The sequence below is a fragment of the Podarcis cretensis genome (assembly GCF_951804945.1).
Source record: "Podarcis cretensis genome assembly, chromosome: 15".
NCBI lineage: Eukaryota > Metazoa > Chordata > Lepidosauria > Squamata > Lacertidae > Podarcis > Podarcis cretensis.
Genome location: NC_137185.1, coordinates 9,139,878 through 9,156,599, shown reverse-complemented (window position 1 = coordinate 9,156,599; position 16,722 = coordinate 9,139,878). Strand labels below are relative to the sequence as shown.

The following is a 16,722-nucleotide window of genomic DNA, read 5'->3' as shown; positions in this document are numbered from 1 at the left end:
AAAACACAAACACGCGATGACGACGGTAAGGATGCGAGTCGGGGGGAGAGAGAGAGAGAAGGGAGGGAAGCCTTATTCATCCCTCCCTTTCTCCTTCTCTCCTCCCTTCCCCCCCCCCACCCCCGTCTCAATATCAACGGGCGCGGCGGCCATTTTGAGAGCGAGCTGGAAAGAAGCGAGGAAGGAAGGAGGGAGGGAGAGGAGGAGGAGGCGGCGGCGGCGGCGGCAACAGCAGCAGCAACACGAGCAGCCCCAAGCCGGGGCCTACCGCCTGTTCACCCCGCGCCCAACCCACCCTATACATATATAAGCAAAGCCATAATAAAGCAAAGCGTGTCTCGCCTTATAGGTGTGACACCCTCCCTTCTCCCGCTGGACCCAGAAGCCGGCCGGCCTTACCCGAGCCTCCGAGGCCGCTCCCACCAGTTCACCGGCGCCGGTTCTGCGCGCGAGGCGAGCGCGTACAGTGAGGGGGGTGGGCTGCTGGTCGCTTCCTTGGGCCCTGTGGAGGCACAGAGCCGGCCTCGCCGAAGAAGGGCTCTCTCGGCCCCCTCCCCTTTTGCCGGCTTGTGGAGAAAGAAGATGGAGGAAGCTTGTGGGAGGAGGCTGGCTGAGGAGGGGCGGGCGGAGGGGTCGCAGCGGTGTTCCTTCTTCGGCGGTAATGGTCGTCGCGCTCGTCGTCGTCGTCGTCGTCTTCCTTCGTCGTCGTCGGCAGCAGCAGCAGCGTCGACCGCCCTTTTCCCGCCCCGGTCTTGTCAGTGGCGCCCCGGCCGCCAGGAAGGAAGGAGGGAGGGAGCAGCAGCGGAGGAGGGAGCAGGCTCGGCCCGCTTTAAGAACTGCGCATGTGCGGAGAGGGGAGGGGATAGCAGCCCGGAGACCATCTTGCGGGGAGGCCGACGCGCGCCGACTCCCGGCGTGCAGCGCGGCCGAGGAGAAGGCGGCGGCGCGGGGTGGGCGGGGCGACGACGAGGGTAGCCACCGCCACCGCCACAGCAGCAGCAGCACCCGCCCGGACTCTGTTCCCGACATGCACCGCGGCCAGCTTACCTCAGCCCGCTTGGCCGCTTCTGCATGGGTGGCGGTCGGTTGGTTTCTCCTCAACCCTCCCCGTTTATACTCACCATTGTTACTCTCTTATCACACTCATCAACAATATGATTATGGTTATGATTATTGCAATACTTCTATTGGTCTTAATTTCAAACAATCGTTGTGATCGTCGCGTTTTCTGACGAGCTCAAGGCGGCGGACGAACCGCAGCACCAACAACATCATTTTAAAATTCAAAAACGGCTCACAAGCCGCGCTGTCAAAACAATATTTTAAAATTAAAGACTCCCTTTGAAAACAACAACAACAACCCACCCGCAGAAATCAGTAATCCTTCCCAGACAAGCAGCGGAGAAAAATTTCTTAGCCAATGATTTATTTTATGAACAATCATGTCTTTTATGTTTCTTAAATGACTGGCGGTTCATTTTCATTACCTTTTAGCTTTTTTTGTAAACCACCCATGAAATATACAGTGATGGGCAGCAATATAAATGTAATATTATTAATTACATTACTAACGTGCTCTTGCACGTTTTTCTTACAGAACAGGTGGAAATTCTCTTACACAGTCTAGTTCCACTAAAATTTGTTCTCAACACCTCTTACATCCTTATGTTGTTACAAGCTAAATCTCTACCTACAACCTCCTGAGTTCCACAGGTCTTATTCCCAAGTAAAAAAATACGGTGGTGGCCTTACTCATTTATTTTTACTTCAATGTGCCTTTTTTTGATAAAAGCATTCATAGCGCTTCTCTCACACCCTCTAAAAGGCTTTAGAATAACAATAGTGTCAGTCTTAGTTGCGCTAACAGCACCACGTAGGTGGAAATATCAGCATAGGTGTTTTGTTCTCTAATACAACCTTTCAGCCATCAAAATGGCTCCAAACAATACAATTCAAAGAAGAAAATAAGATTTAAAAATCCCCAAATAGGTAAGAGTTAAAAGTTTGGCCAATTAATAGTTTCATTCTGAACTTTCATTCCAGAGGGATGAGGGGGGTTGCAAAGTATAAGACTACAGTTCACTGTCTGAAAAGCTAGTAATCTAAAATTAAACTCACAAGGAAGTGGAGGCAGGGGTATACTGGGAAAATACTGTTACTGTAAATTACAAAGCACTTTAATTTTTCTAGGGACAGTACACAGATTAACCTGTGCATAGGCTTACAGTCTAATAGACACCACATTGGAGGAAAAGGGAACAGGGAGGGAAGAGGAAAACAAGTACACAAAGGTTGCCGTTTTTAAAGTTACATACAGGCGACTCAATTTATGCTGGGGTTACATTCCAAGGAGAGCATGTAAAGCCAAAATTGTGTATGGTCAAAACCAACCTGGCTACCCGATGTCTGCTTGGAAGCAGGTCTCATGGACTGCATAGGAGGTAGGGTGGGCATGTGGGTCAATGCTGCTTATGGTTAACTAGAAGATTGGTGGTTCAAGCCCACCCAGGGACAGTTGTGGGCAGGACTAGAAGACCCTTGGGGTCCTTCCAACCCTACAATTCTTTGATTCAATTCTATGTCTTCATTTGCAGAACTCTCCTCTGTTTAATGGACAGCTATTAAAGGAGTCCTCTATCTGAAATACTGTTGGAGCCAAATTTGTTTTGAAGAGGAAGAACCAGAAGACAGAGAAATGGAAGGACTTGTGGTTCTCCATCAAGTTAGCACCTGGATAGCAGACCGAGCTGACACATTATTCGCAGTTGTCATGACTTTGGTGAGATGGATTATTATTAATATTATTATTTATTAAATTTATGTACCACCCTTCAGCTGAAGATCTGAGGGCAGTTTGCTACATAAAAGCACAAAATATACTGTATAACATAATAGCAAAAAACAGCAACAACACAACAACAACCAAGCATGACACATAATGCTGTGACTCAGAAAAGAAGTTTGCTTTGTTCATTATTGTTTCATTAATAGAAATGAAAAACTGTTTTTCAAAATTTTGTATAGTTTCTAGTTTAGTTTTTGGTGGAACACTGCAGAATGGAAGCAGTGTTGAATGTGACAAATACATAGTGGGAATGAAAATAATACCTTCCAGGATCCACTTTAACACAGATTGGGATTAAGGTTTCCTCTCAAGAGTTCCTGGTACTTATGTGATGCCGCAAAATAGCAAGTAGATACACCTCATCCTGTTATAGAGGTATAATCCATCTGGCTTAGATGGAGGTGCATGGGTGAATTAGTCTGAACGAAACTTGAATTGACTTAAATATATAATGCAGACATGTTATGTAAGGAGTTGTAAATGGTGCTTCACCATCTACAACAGGGGCAGCTAACCTACAGCTCTCCAGATATTGTTGGAATCCTCCTCCCATCCGCCCCAGCTACAATGGTCAATGGTCAGAAATGATGAAAGTTGTGGAAAGTGCTCTTCCGTTAAGAGTTTGGGTGTAATCCTTGACGCCTCCATTTCCATGGAGGCGCAAGTTACAGCAACAGCCAAGGCGACATTTTCCCACCTTCGCCGCATCAAGCAATTGGTCCCTTACCTTTCCCGCCCTGACCTGGCCACAGTGATCCATGCGACGGTCATCTCCAGGCTTGATTACTGTAATTCGCTCTATGTGGGGCTGCCCTTGAAGCTGTCCCAGAAACTCCAGCGGGTACAGAATGCTGCAGCGAGGCTCCTCACAGGGTCTCTGCCATGGGAGCATATTCACCCAGTGCTTTTCAAGCTGCACTGGCTCCCGGTGTAGTACAGGGTCAGATTTAAGGTGCTGCTTTTGACCTTGAAAGCCCTTCACGGCCTAGGACCCTCGTACCTACGGGACCGCCTCTCCTGGTATGCCCCACGGAGAGCCTCAAGGTCCATAAATAACAACACCCTAGTGGTCTCTGGCCCTAAGGAAGTTAGATTGGCTTCAACCAGAGCCAGGGCCTTTTCAACTCTGGCTCCGGCCTGGTGGAACGCTCTGCCTCATGAGACCAGGGCCCTGCAGGATCTGATTTCTTTCCGCAGGGCCTGTAAGACAGAGTTGTTCCGCCTGGCCTTTGGCTTGGAGCCAATTTGATTCCCTCCCTCCCTCCCTCTCTTTCTTTTTTCTTTTCCTTCCCCTCCTGCGATGAGGCTACATTTTAATATTTTAATGTTCCATTATTTTAATGTTGTATTTTATTTTTGTTTTTAAGTTGTAATCATTCATCTTGTTTTTATTATTGCTTGTAAGCCGCTCTGAGCCCGGCCTTGGCTGGGGAAGGCAGGGTATAAATAAATAAATATTATTATTATTATTATTATTATTATTATTATTATTGTTAAACTTTAGTATCCTTCAAGCTTCCACTAGCAGTCCAGCGCTGCCTAGGAATTCAAATAACACAACCCCTGTGAGATTTTTAGATGGACAGTGTAATTTGTGGGTTTTAGTCATATTTTAGTCTGCCATCTTGATTCAAAATGGCACTTGGCATTCAAACGTCAACCAAGACTGCAGCCCCTACCTCGGGAACATTCGTGTCAAATTTCGCAGCAATATCTCAAAAGAGGTGGCCAAACCTATAGAGCACAGATGGACAGACAGACAAACTGTTTCCAAAATATACAGTAGATTAGACAACAGGTAAGACCAGTGTTAAAGCAGATGTGCATCCAGCCTGCTTGATTGCAATTGGCTAAACACCTGACTTCTGGAGACAAATGGCTTCTACTCAATTATGATGTAGTAATCTATTAATGGCTCTTAAGTAACAAATCAGGTCTCCCTGCTGTCTTGAATGTGACAGAAGCATGCTAATAATGAAAAAGAACCAACATATGCAGTCTTGCCTAGAAGGGCCGTTAGTCTTTATGAGCTTTTTCAGTAGGGAAGACTAGTAAAAGGAATGAAAGACTGCAAACTATATTTTAAAGCTCACTTCGCGTGATTGAAGACAAGATCAAATGGTGTATGAAATAGGAACAAAACTTTTAAAAAGTATTAAACCATGGCTCTGTTAAAAAAGAAGATTGGGCATGCAGATATGTGTGTATAGCATCAAAGAGGCTTCTCTGTGATCATCTATGGGAGATTTTTTCTTCAAATAAAATAAAAAGAATTTCTGAGAGAATTTCAGTGGGCTGAGGTCTCACAATATCATCTAAGCTTCAGTGAGGCACCAGAAATTTATATTACATGTTTATTTCTTAAGCATACAAATATACCATAGCATTCTAATAATTTAGCAACTGTTGTTTGGTTGAAATGCTTAGGGCACATAGCGTAGATCTGAATTTAGTCTCACTCACAGAATGGAACAATTGTTTTCCCCATTAGCAATATCCAATCTGCCTTCATTATTACTTGAGTCTATTGTTAAATAAGATGTGCCCATTATATTAATTGGAGACCGTGGCAAAACACAGAGGAAAGAGAGGTTGAAACTGCAGCAAGTACACTGTTTATCTAAGTTCTACTCAGAGTAGATTCAGTGAAATGAATGGAGCTCAGCCAGTCTTGTCCACTCTAGGACAGGGGCTCATCATGCCTCCCTTTCTCAATACCAACCTCAGCAGCTTTTATTAGGTATTACAGCATGTTCTAAATACCCCTGTCCAGTGCTTTTTTTCTGGGGGGACGCAGAATCTAAGTTTGGCCTCTTTGAGGGGCAGCATTTCAATAAGAGTAGGAAAATGAGAGTACCCCTAAACATTTTTTTAGGAAAAAAGCACTGCCCCTGTCCATGCCAGTGATCCCAACTTAAAAGCTCTCTTACAAACAGTAAGTGCAGTCCTTATTTCTGAAACAACTATGACTTGGCTTTTCTTCTGGGACAGGTATGAAGAAGGCGAAAACAATCTTGCCATTCCTTTCCAGAAGCTATCCATGCTTCCAGGTCTCCAAACACTGAGGTAAAGGGATACACTACATGAGGTCGGCTTCCCTGTCTACACTTAGTCCCTTTAGGGACTCAGGTTTGCTCCTTTCTTCGTATAAGGACTACCACTCACTGAGTGCCCAAGGTTACTAATCCAGGAGTTTTCTCTCCATCTGTCTCTGACTTGTTAGGGACATGTGTGATCCTCTGATCCTACCCCTCTCCCTGCCTCCAGAACTCCTTTTATAAAAGGATCAGATGCATTTTCCAGGTCCTTCCCCACATCTGCACCTAACTCCCAACAGTTCTCTATCAGAGTCCCTGATATGGGGCCCTGATTCTGCATTCAAGCAGGTAAGAAACATAAAGTACAGAAGGTCAGTCCCTAGCACTCCTTCACTTCCACAGCAGCCAAATCCTAGGTTTCCAAGGGTCAAATATTTTAGGGGGACAGGCCCTCCAAAGGTGATGCACATTGCCATTCAAATGGGGTTAATGCACTGCGTCATGTGATCAGTTATGCAGGGTAGGGCTTACTTGCCCCCCCCCAATATTTTATTCAAGTTGGCTTGATTCACTTCCATTAATTTAAGTGGGTCTACTTTGACTAATGCTGGGTACAAGCCATTGTATTTCCCAAAGTAGAAGCTTTGAGTTGTGGCTATGTTCCATAAATCACTTCCTTAGCTAAAAATAAAACAGGAAAAGGAGTTACAGACTAGTCTATCTGCAGCAGAAATACGCAAGCATGGTAAGTATTCCGGACCAGAACCTGGACAGCACATGCACTGTAAAGCCCTGATCCTGAAATTGTGACCACTCAATGGTAAGCGGCAGGTGCTCTGTGGTCCTACGAGACCTGAAGAGCAGGCAGTCCCAGATCATGCACAGGATGAGAGAATATGAGGGCTGCTTGACATTTTACACCTGCCTTTCCCAACTTGTTGCCCTCCAGGTGTTTTGATTGCACTACAACTCCCATCAGCTCCGGCCAGCATGTCAATTCCAATTGGGCCTGATGGGAATGGCTATTTATACACAACTGGCTTAAAAGCAGCTAGGTCATTCTTTTTCTCAATTAGGATCAGAGCTGGTTTGGAGGGAAATGCATAAAAGGCTGTATTTCAAAATGCAGTTTTCATTTTGAGGGTAGCTGGCTACTAGGGAGAGGCTTTGCCCAGTAGCTGTGACACCTTGATTATGGAATACCTTCCCTGGGCATATTGCCTGACTCATACGTCATTGACTTTTAGATGCCAAGTGAAGGCTCTTTTATTAAGCTACTATCAGTTAAATCTAGTATGTTAGGCTAATTTAAGACTTTTATGGAATTTGGTGCTGCTGCTTGGAGTCGCTTGCTGTTTTCATTTATTAGCCTGTTTTAATTTGAGACCAAGTGCACTATAGTAGATGCTGGACCTGGATGCTGGACCATGGGGACCCGGATTAAATTCCCTGGTCAGCTATGAAGCTCACTGGATAACCATCACTCTGTACAGAAGAATCCTTCTTCAGCTAAAATTATGGATAGCAAGGAAAGGCAATCCCCTTTCTGCCACCCCCTACTCATGCAGCCCCCCAACGACCACTGCTTTTCAGTACTACCCTGCCAGCAATTGTGTACGGAGCAGCAGTGATAATTATCCCACCCTGCAATATAATCAGTTGTTTTTAATGAAATGACATGCAGAATCGCTTGCATGGACCTGGTATGGGAGATTAATGCTCTGTCAATCAGGCATAAATCTGGCGGCACAAATATTGTCATAACTAGCTGTCCGTGTATTTACTGAAGGAAATTAACTCCTAGAAATATCTTACCATTTAATTTAATGAGTCAGTGGGCATGCCTGCCGATGCCATTATCTCTGTCACCTACATATATCACATAAAACTTACTCTGTGGTGGCAAAAGCCAAAGCCAGTAAGCTCTTTGTAGGTCGTTTGTAGGTCATCTCCGCATGACGGAATTAATACTACCTTTGTCTTCCAATGCTAAGGATCTTATTTATATACTGTGGGCAGCGCTATTTTTCTAGAAAAAGACATGCTGGAACTCACCATGAGCACCTCCCTCGTTCTCTTAGAATGGTGCCATAATTGAGTTCCGGCTGAAAAGAAGACATGACTATGTTTCCACTGTTGGAGGCAGTCTGCCCCTGAATGCCAATTGCTGGAAGCCACAAGAGGGGAGACTGCCATTGCGCTCAGGTCCTGCGTACAGGCTTCCCAAAAGCATCTAGTTTGCCACTGTAAAAATGGGGATGTCGAACTAGATGGGCTCCTGGCCTGATCCAGCTGGGCTCTTCCTATGGCATGCATAGTCATTTCCTCCTAGAAAATGGCTCCTATCTAACCCACCCATCTTGGAGCAGTGACAGTACCTTTCTTTCCCCCTCCAGATTTAGGTTTTTGCATATCAGCCCTTTCAGCTATGAAAGTGTGATAGTCTCTTCTGCTTCAGGTAACCTTGTAGCAGAGAGAGAGAGAGATACTCAAAGCCCCAGCTTCTTCTAACTTTGCCTCACCCCACTTCTAGGGAATAGGAAATACATATGTTCATACCAAAACCTATATCAGAGTGGTTGGGGTGGGAGAAAATAAAAGACTGAACTGAAACTCTTCCACCCACCCATCTACACACACACACAGTTGACTAGCACTGGGTGATCATCCCTTCTTGCCATTGCTGTGTGGTTGTTGGCTTGGTCCTGGCTGTAGCTGGGCGAATAGCTGTAGCGGCAGAGAGACTCATCCAAGCCTCTCACACTCTTGCACACATATCCTATCTCCTCTTCCTATACAGTACATCTTGCCGATGTGTAAGGAAAAGAGAGATTGTCTGATATAGTTCTTCAAACAGCTGGTACTGCTCTCTCAAAGGTGGTAGCAGTTTTGCCGTATTACTGCAGGTGGGAGACCTCATCTCCCTGTTCTTCCAAGAGGATATACATGCTACTGTCCTCCAGTCAATTGGCCCAAGAGTTGTGTTGAAGGATTTATGCATTCGGTTTTTATTTAATTTACCAGACGTGCACTTTCAAACTAATAGATAAAGGTAAAACACCCCTCTCCACACTGTGCTCTTCTCCAGTTTTTGTGATATGGTTCTCCAGCCGTATAATGCCTGCAAAAATGTGTATATTAGTGAAAAGTGTGCGCAGAAGTGCATTTATCAGTGAAATTAATGTACAAAAATGCATTCTGACAGGGGAAATGGCTTTCAAAAAGAAACACGCTGAACAAAACTACACACATTAACAGTACATTAAAAGAAATGAGCTAGCTGTCCCCAACAAATATCCTAACAATCAAAAAAATAAATATGGAGGAGCAGAAACTGACATATGAAGATTTATTGACAAGATCGGAAGACAGCTGGAAACTAAAGCCATATGAGGAGCTGAAGGGAAAGCTGACAAGTTGGTTACAGTACCATCAAATCAATGCAATTTGGTTAGAAGATAAAAAAATTGGAATGAACGAAAAGAAATCGAAATTTCAGATTGGAATAATAGAAAGTAAATCTAAATTATTATCTAAAATGTACAATTTATTATTGGAATGGGACACAAAAGATGAAGAAATTAAGGAAGTCATGGTTAAATGGGCGATAGATCTGGGGCATAATATAGAATATGAAAAATGGTCAAAATTGTGGAATGAGGGAATAAAATTTACGGCGAGTGTTGCAATTAGAGAAAATTTAGAGAAGATGATATATAGATGGTATATCACGCCAGAAAAACTAAGTAGGATGTATAAGACTGGAAATAAGGCCTGCTGGAAATGCAAAACAAAAGAAGGCAATTTTATACACATGTGGTGGACATGTGAAGAAATAAAAAAAAATTGGGACGCAATATATAATGAATTAAAAAAAAATTTAGATACACATTCCCTAAAAAGCCAGAGGCCTTCTTACTAGGTATCATCAGAGAAGAAATTAAGAAAGAAGATAGAGTCCTATTTCAATATTCAACAGCAGCGGCCAGAATGCTAATCGCCCCAAATTGGAAAAATATAAATATACCAACGGTGAGGGAATGGCAAACGAAACTATATAACTTCGTTGAATTAGCTAAAATGACGCAGAAAATTAGAAACCAAAAGAATACAAAGTTAAACAACGATTGGATTAAATTTATGACATATATTGAAGGTAACTATAGTAACCTACCAAATATAGCAGGTTTGTTATGAAACTTCCGATGTATAGATCAATTAACCAATATCAGCTGTAAAAATGAAACTCTTAAAATTAAGAACCCGAAATCAGGAGGGAGGGAAGTCAGCTAGTATATGTTATGTATTAGCTTATTTTTATTTCATTTCTTATCTTACACCCTTTCCCCCCCACTTCTTTGGTGCTTTTTTTGTCACTTTTTTCTGGTATTTGATTTAATAAGTACTGGATTTAATGAGTACTTGTAATTCTTTCTTTTTTCTTTCTTAGTTGTTGCTTTAAATGGTTCTGTTTTTCCTTTGTGTGTGTGTGATAAATGAAATTTAATAAAAAGAATATTAAAAAAAAAAGAAATGAGCTAAAAAAATGAGTGCAAATTTCCATGCAGACTTTTTAAAGAAATAATATCAAAAATCAATATAGAAATGGGATGATCTGAAGGCTAGGAAAATTAGAAAATGAGAAACATGGATTGTACGCCCCTCCCTAAGAGTATCAGCTATTTATTCTAAGAGCTGTGGCTGCCAATCTTTCTCTCCTCTCTGCATGCACCAGATTTGATATATGAGGAGCAAAGAAAGGATATCATAAAAGGGTCACTCACTGCAGTCATTTACATGGAGGGGGGGACCTGTGTTTGGGTGGTGTTCTTGGAGCTGCACATGGTCTAGATGTCACCTGGACCACATCAAAGGGGGATGCTCACTGTGTAAATTTTAGTTGAAAATCAGGAGTGTTTGATATGACTTATCCACTTACATATGTACGTGTACATACATATACATTCCCTTTCTTTATGGCTGCAGACACACCATACATTTAAAAGACGTCCCCGCCCAAGAATCCTGAGAACTGTGGTTTGCCCCCCACAGAGCTACAATTTCCAGCACCCTTACAGTTCCCAAGGTTCGGGGGGGGGGAGTGTGCTTTAAATGGATAGTAGGTATGCAGCATGATACATAATACGATATTCAAAAGAAGAGGAGGGGGTGCTCTTTTAAACAACTCTGCTTTTTCACTGCCTGCTAAAAACATTCTGTCAAGTGTTTTTTTTAGAGAATTAATTTAGTTCACTCTTGGGAATTTGTTCTGCTCTGTATGCTTTTATAATTTTAGTACATTATAATGATTTTATTGTACACCACCACACTTTTTATGAGTTGGTTGTTTAGAAATACTCTTAGAAAAATAACGAAATAGGGATTTTTTTCTTCATGAAAATATTTCAATAAATTGTTAATAGCAAAAGGGGGGTAACGCCTCACAAAAATATGTGAGAGGAGCATAGTGCGGGACACACACCCCTTTTTAATAAAATAATAGCAGACATAATTTTAAAGCTGCCAATGGCACTCAGACATGAAATTTGTCTGCCTTCTAGAACAGCAAACTGGAAAACAAAAATTAGTAATTATGAAGTACCTATATTGTTTTCCTTTGAATGGGAATGTCTGTTTCCTAATTTCATGAATCGTCTGAGACTCCCTTGAAAAGGCCCTTGTAGCAAAACTGATATTGGATTTTATTATTTTAGTACGTTTTAATGATGTTATTGTACAACACCACGGTTTTTTATGAGTTGGGTGTTTAGAAATACTCTTCGAAAAATAACAAAACAGGGATTATTTTTTTCTTTGTGAAAACATTTCAATAAATTGCTGGAAGGGGCCCAAGGGTCATCTAGTCCAACCCCCTGCTGTGCCCCCATCACTTGTGCAATTTTATATCAGACCCATCCTTCAATATATAACAACCAGCTGGTTTTTGTTTGTTTTTCCCATTTTGAGGTGGTGGGAATCAATTGGCAGTTTGCTACCTCTTTCGAAATGAGAGTTCAGTTCATTCCAAGAGAATAATCCCTATGGACGTCTCTGACAACCAGAAGCATTTCTCTCTCCCTGAGCTCCCTCCCCCACCCGGCCTCATCCCCATGTGCAGGTTCTGCCATTAAATCTGCAGCCACTTCCAGACATAACACAGTAGCTCTTTTAGTATTAAGGTGGCTTTGTGAAAGCTATATTAAATTAAACCACTTTTGACATTTTATCATGCAAGAGAATACAATAATCATTTTGATGTCCTTCTGACAGGTTACAAAGCATGTGGCTTGTTGGTGTAGAAAGGCATTGATCCCAGGCGTGCAATCAATAGAATGTTTCTAAAATGTTATGGTTATTGAGCTGCTCTCCTTTTCTCTTTGTTTTAAGAAGTAGCATGCCCTTTTAAGGAGGTGTTTGGGAAGGTGGCTATAGGGGAATCAAATAAGGAGAGTATGCCAAGTCAACAGAATGAACATTATGTAAATCTGAAGGTGTCTGTCTCCTCTCTGCTGGAGGCAAAGTTATTTTTTCCCAATATAGATGTTGGAGAGAATCCAGAATATAAGGCTCAATTATTTTAAAGATTTTGTTACAGTCCGCGGGGAAGTGGAAATCGTGTAACGAAATGATTTAGGATGTGATGCAGCAATACAAAAGGCTCTTCCCAGGTAACATTCCATAATGGCCATTATAACTATTCCCATGGCCACTAATGCAAGAAACCTTTTTGATGCATTCTTTTTGATGCTATTTGTTGTATCTGGCCTAGCAGATACTACTAGGCTCGATAGAGCAGGGGCCTGACCATCAGATATCTTTGTATGAAAAACCAGGCATAGTCCCTTGTTTCTCCATCTGTTCCAACGACATGCCAGTCCAACGAGACACAAGCATGTTAGCAGAATTTCTCACAGACATTTCTGTCATCATGGGGGACCAAGACAAGCACACCCTGAAATTCCAGATACAATGGTCTCAGGTGTTTTTTCAAGAGAAAAGATAAGGTTGCAATTTGAAAACAGGGACATCCACATTGTTCTTGCCTTTAGACAGCCAGACTTCAGTTTGCTTTGGCTCAGGGGACCAACAGAAGACAACCTTTTCTAGTTTGTTGTGAGTTCCCAGCTTTGGGCCCTTGTGATTCCCTCCAGTGTTAATTAAAATTTAGGGTGAGCCAGCCTCACCCATCTAAGAGGCTGCTGGCAGTTTAGTCCTTTCCTCCATACTTCCTTGTGATGCTGAAAAGCTGAAGGGAAAGATGGTGGGACTTTGGCACCCAAACTTTCCTTCCAAGGCTAATGCCTAACTTCTACCACTGTTGGATGCAATATGTTTCTGAATGCCAGATGCACCATTTTTTTTTTCATATTTTTTTTTGCACCTGCACATTGGTAGCATGCAGCACCATCCTATGCATGTTTACTCAGAAGTAGGGATGTAAGAAGGCAGCAATTTCTATTCTAACGCTTAATGGTCACAATCAGTGCTGTTTCTGTTCCACTGCACATCATTCCCAACGAATCCTGCATGAATCATCTCACCAAACACTATTTCATTTTCAAGACTTACATTCATTTCAATAAAAAGGAAATGTCAAAAGAAAGTCATTAATTACATCTCTTTTGTGGACTTAAAAATGTGAACTGATACAGATTATATTCGCTTGACTGATTTCCATTCCTGACTATAGGCGAACAAGCGAACTATAGCAATTCCCATGCCCCCCCCTTTTTTCCTCACAATTCCTCAACATCCTTCTGTGTCTGCCTTATCCCCTGGTACGTGTGCATAGGATTGCCACCATCAAGAGGGAAATCATTCAAACAAAGTAAAGGAGATGAAAGTTGTAGCAAACTGGAATTAATTCATTAATTAATTCCATAAATTCTTCTAGTTATTTCAGAGCTCAGAAAGTGTTGGATGCAGGACGGGGTGAACTTACAGAATAGTAAAGGAACCAATCAGGGAAAAGCTGCTAATCTCTACTAGCCTGCTTCAGCCACTTCTGGGTTCTTAGCATCAATGGTATGAACCCAGTAAGGGGCTGCCTACTTGTACCACTGTGGTTGAATCCTCATGTGTCTCCAGCTCTGCTATCCTCTGTCCAGAGGGTTTTCCTGCACCATGTGCCTTACGAAACATACACCTCATCAGGGAGAAGCGCTTGCACACAAAAGCTCCTCTTCATCATTGCAATCCACTGCATGAGGACTGTACCAATTTACGGTGTACACTGGCCACATCAGTTTCCTATCTGTGCGCCCTTTGTGAAATCAAATGGAAAGCCTCAGTTTTAAGTCTCTGTATTAGCCCCTGCCACTCTCATTTTGAAGTGCCAACCTATGGGGACAAAGAAAATCCAAATGCACCGAGGTCGTGCTGGGAGCGCTCTGTCCCTCGTGGAGGATAATGCCCTCCGATTGGCATAAATATCACTCCTGAAGCTGTAGTACATCAGACTAAGCGGAATCCTGTACTGTTTAATGAGATGCTTTAAGCCTCGCATTCTAGGAAAAGTCCTTGATAGCATTATCTGTCATTACTTACACATGCTGTGCCTACTGCTCTGTAGAAATCTATTCCTGTACAACCTGGGCCAGAGAAATGGAAAGAACCTCAAAACAACCTAATCCCGCACAGTGTGCCTTATTTTAAAGCCCAGTAAATTAGTTTTTTAAAACATGTAGTATTACACACTGATCAAGGCTTCGAAATAACTAATGAAGGAGGCAGTAACTCTGTATTATGACTTTTGCACAATTAGATATGCATTTTCTACTGTTAACAGATCTGGTTGTATATCCCTTCACAGCTACGTGTGAATCCATATCTTACATGTATGTTTACAAAAGTGATCACTTCAGGGATCTTTAAGCTGGATATTCATTCATTCATTCATTTATTTTTGCCACTGTGGTTATTGAACTGGAATATTACAAATTTAGAAATGCCAGGACTGCCTTGCTAACTTGAGGGAATTAGCTAGAACTGCCATATAGTTGATATAACTACACAAAATGACGGACAGCGAGGAAAATTCGTGACTTGAAGCACCGGGATGGAAATATAATAGTTGTTATGAAATATACAGGCTACCCAAATAATGTCAATCATCTCAGACCCTATGATTGGCAGGTGAAGCTTGCTGGTGATGTTGCCACTGGGAGCTGCCCAGTTAGTAGTGACCCTTGACAGGGCCTTTTCAGTGGCAGCTCCCCATTTGTGGGTGAAATATACTGTTCCTGGCAATACTGTTCCTGAGATTGTTGAGACTGCATGAGCTGTGCCCACCAGAGATAGAAACCTGGCTGTTGGTTGGTTTTTTTAAGCCCATACTCCCAGAATTGCACCAGCATGCTCAGCAGAGGCAATAAAGTCAAGCACTTTGCGGCGGTAAATGTCACGTTCAGAAAGGACACTTGCGCTTCCTTGTTCTGCAGCCCTTTTCCAGCTGAAGATTAAAAATGATGATAATAATGTGGGCCGTTGCCAAAGGGTTGCATTGTCAACCGGGGAAAATAGAAAGCACTCTCTTGGGTAGAAAAAGGCTGAGGCAGCAAAAGGCATCAGAAGAGCTTCAGAGCCAATGAGCTGTTACCGAATAACTTGGCTGCTTAATCTCCGGGAGATGGAGAGGAAGCGGCAAGCTGACAGGGAAACAGACAACTTGTGTGTGCAGTGCTTTGGCACCTGAAAAGGGGAATGGAATGGAATGGAATCGCAGCTTTATTCTGTACACACACACACTGCAAATGCATTCATTGGTTCTGAGAAGCAAAAGAAGCAACCTAGACCCAACCCACAGCACAGATCTCCAAAGGCAACCGAAGAAATATCAAAACAAAGGAACAGGAGTGGAAACTCATCTCTAGCTATTCTACACTAATAGATGTTACTGTACACATTTTCAGTTTTCTTTCTGCAACCACCAGGGCCAGAAACTTGACTCTTAGGAGTTTGATTGAATTTTACATTACAAACCCTTATATTCCATACTCCCATACTGTGATTGCAGTCATATTTTTTTGTTTTGTTTTACCTTCCTGACTGGTAAATAATAACAGAATTTGAGTTCACCATTCCCACCCAGTTCCACTGTCAGAAATGTGCTTATATATGCAAACCGTCATAAACATACAGCGATGCAGACAGAAATATGAAACTGAAATCAGCAACGATTAAGAGACCAGGACAGGCAATGTGGCAACGAGCTGTGCCCACCCAAAACTAAGGAAACTGAAAGGGGAGAGAGTGCTATTTTGACTTCAATTTTGCAATTATGAAAAATGCCTCCGTTTATCCTCAGGCAAGGCCACTGAGCAAGGATGAAAAGAGAGGCTACTTTCAATGTCAGCTACAGAAAAATGCCTCATCAGGCTGACAATCAAGCTAGCGAAATGTTCCCTCCTAGCCCTTTTATTAGCCAGGTGGCCTGTTCTCCACTTAGCTTGCCAAGTGAGCTGATCGAGCCCAGGAGAGCGCCAGCTCCATCAGGCTGCAATTAACAATCAGCCTGGCCCAAAGCCAAATAGGCAGGCGACCTCCCCAAACCGGAATGAAGTGGGCATCGCCCGTTTGTGCTCTGCCACATGCCAGTCTTGATTTGGGGTAGCGGCAACACTCCTCTGGCCTGCACCAAATGCGCTGCAAACATCTGGGAATTAGTATCGTGTGTCGTGTTACCATGCTGAACGTGGCATCGGTTTGGAAGAAGCATTTTTGCTAGCTAAGCGCAATACCGTGTCTACTCAGAAGGAAGCCTTGCTGAATTCGGCCCGGGCAAATGGGACTGCAGCTGCAGCCGTAATAAGCATGCAACTATTTGTGTGGGCCAGTGAG

At 42.9% G+C, this 16,722-nt stretch overlaps 1 protein-coding gene and 1 long non-coding RNA gene across 6 annotated transcripts in view; one reads left to right on the top strand and one right to left on the bottom strand.

The window, feature by feature from the left end:
- The window catches only part of PAFAH1B1 (platelet activating factor acetylhydrolase 1b regulatory subunit 1), a 60,093-nt gene extending 59,312 nt beyond the window's left edge, over positions 1-781 (bottom strand). Inside the window, exon 1 of one of the 2 annotated variants that reach the window (XM_079955764.1) lies at positions 400-781. The gene's annotated coding sequence lies outside the window, so the exon portion shown is untranslated. The remainder of the gene's footprint in view (positions 1-399) is intronic. The other variant, XM_079955765.1, reaches the window with a different exon arrangement.
- A 203-nt stretch (positions 782-984) lies between these two features.
- LOC307204329 overlaps positions 985-16,722 on the top strand; it is a 36,572-nt gene continuing 20,834 nt past the window's right edge. Inside the window, exons 1-3 of one of the 4 annotated variants that reach the window (XR_013833592.1) lie at positions 985-1,085; positions 2,595-2,779; positions 5,837-6,091. This is a non-coding gene — a long non-coding RNA (uncharacterized lncRNA). Of the gene's footprint in view, positions 1,990-2,594; positions 2,780-5,836; positions 6,092-16,722 lie in introns of those variants that run through there. The other 3 variants (XR_013833591.1, XR_013833593.1, XR_013833594.1) reach the window with 3 other exon arrangements.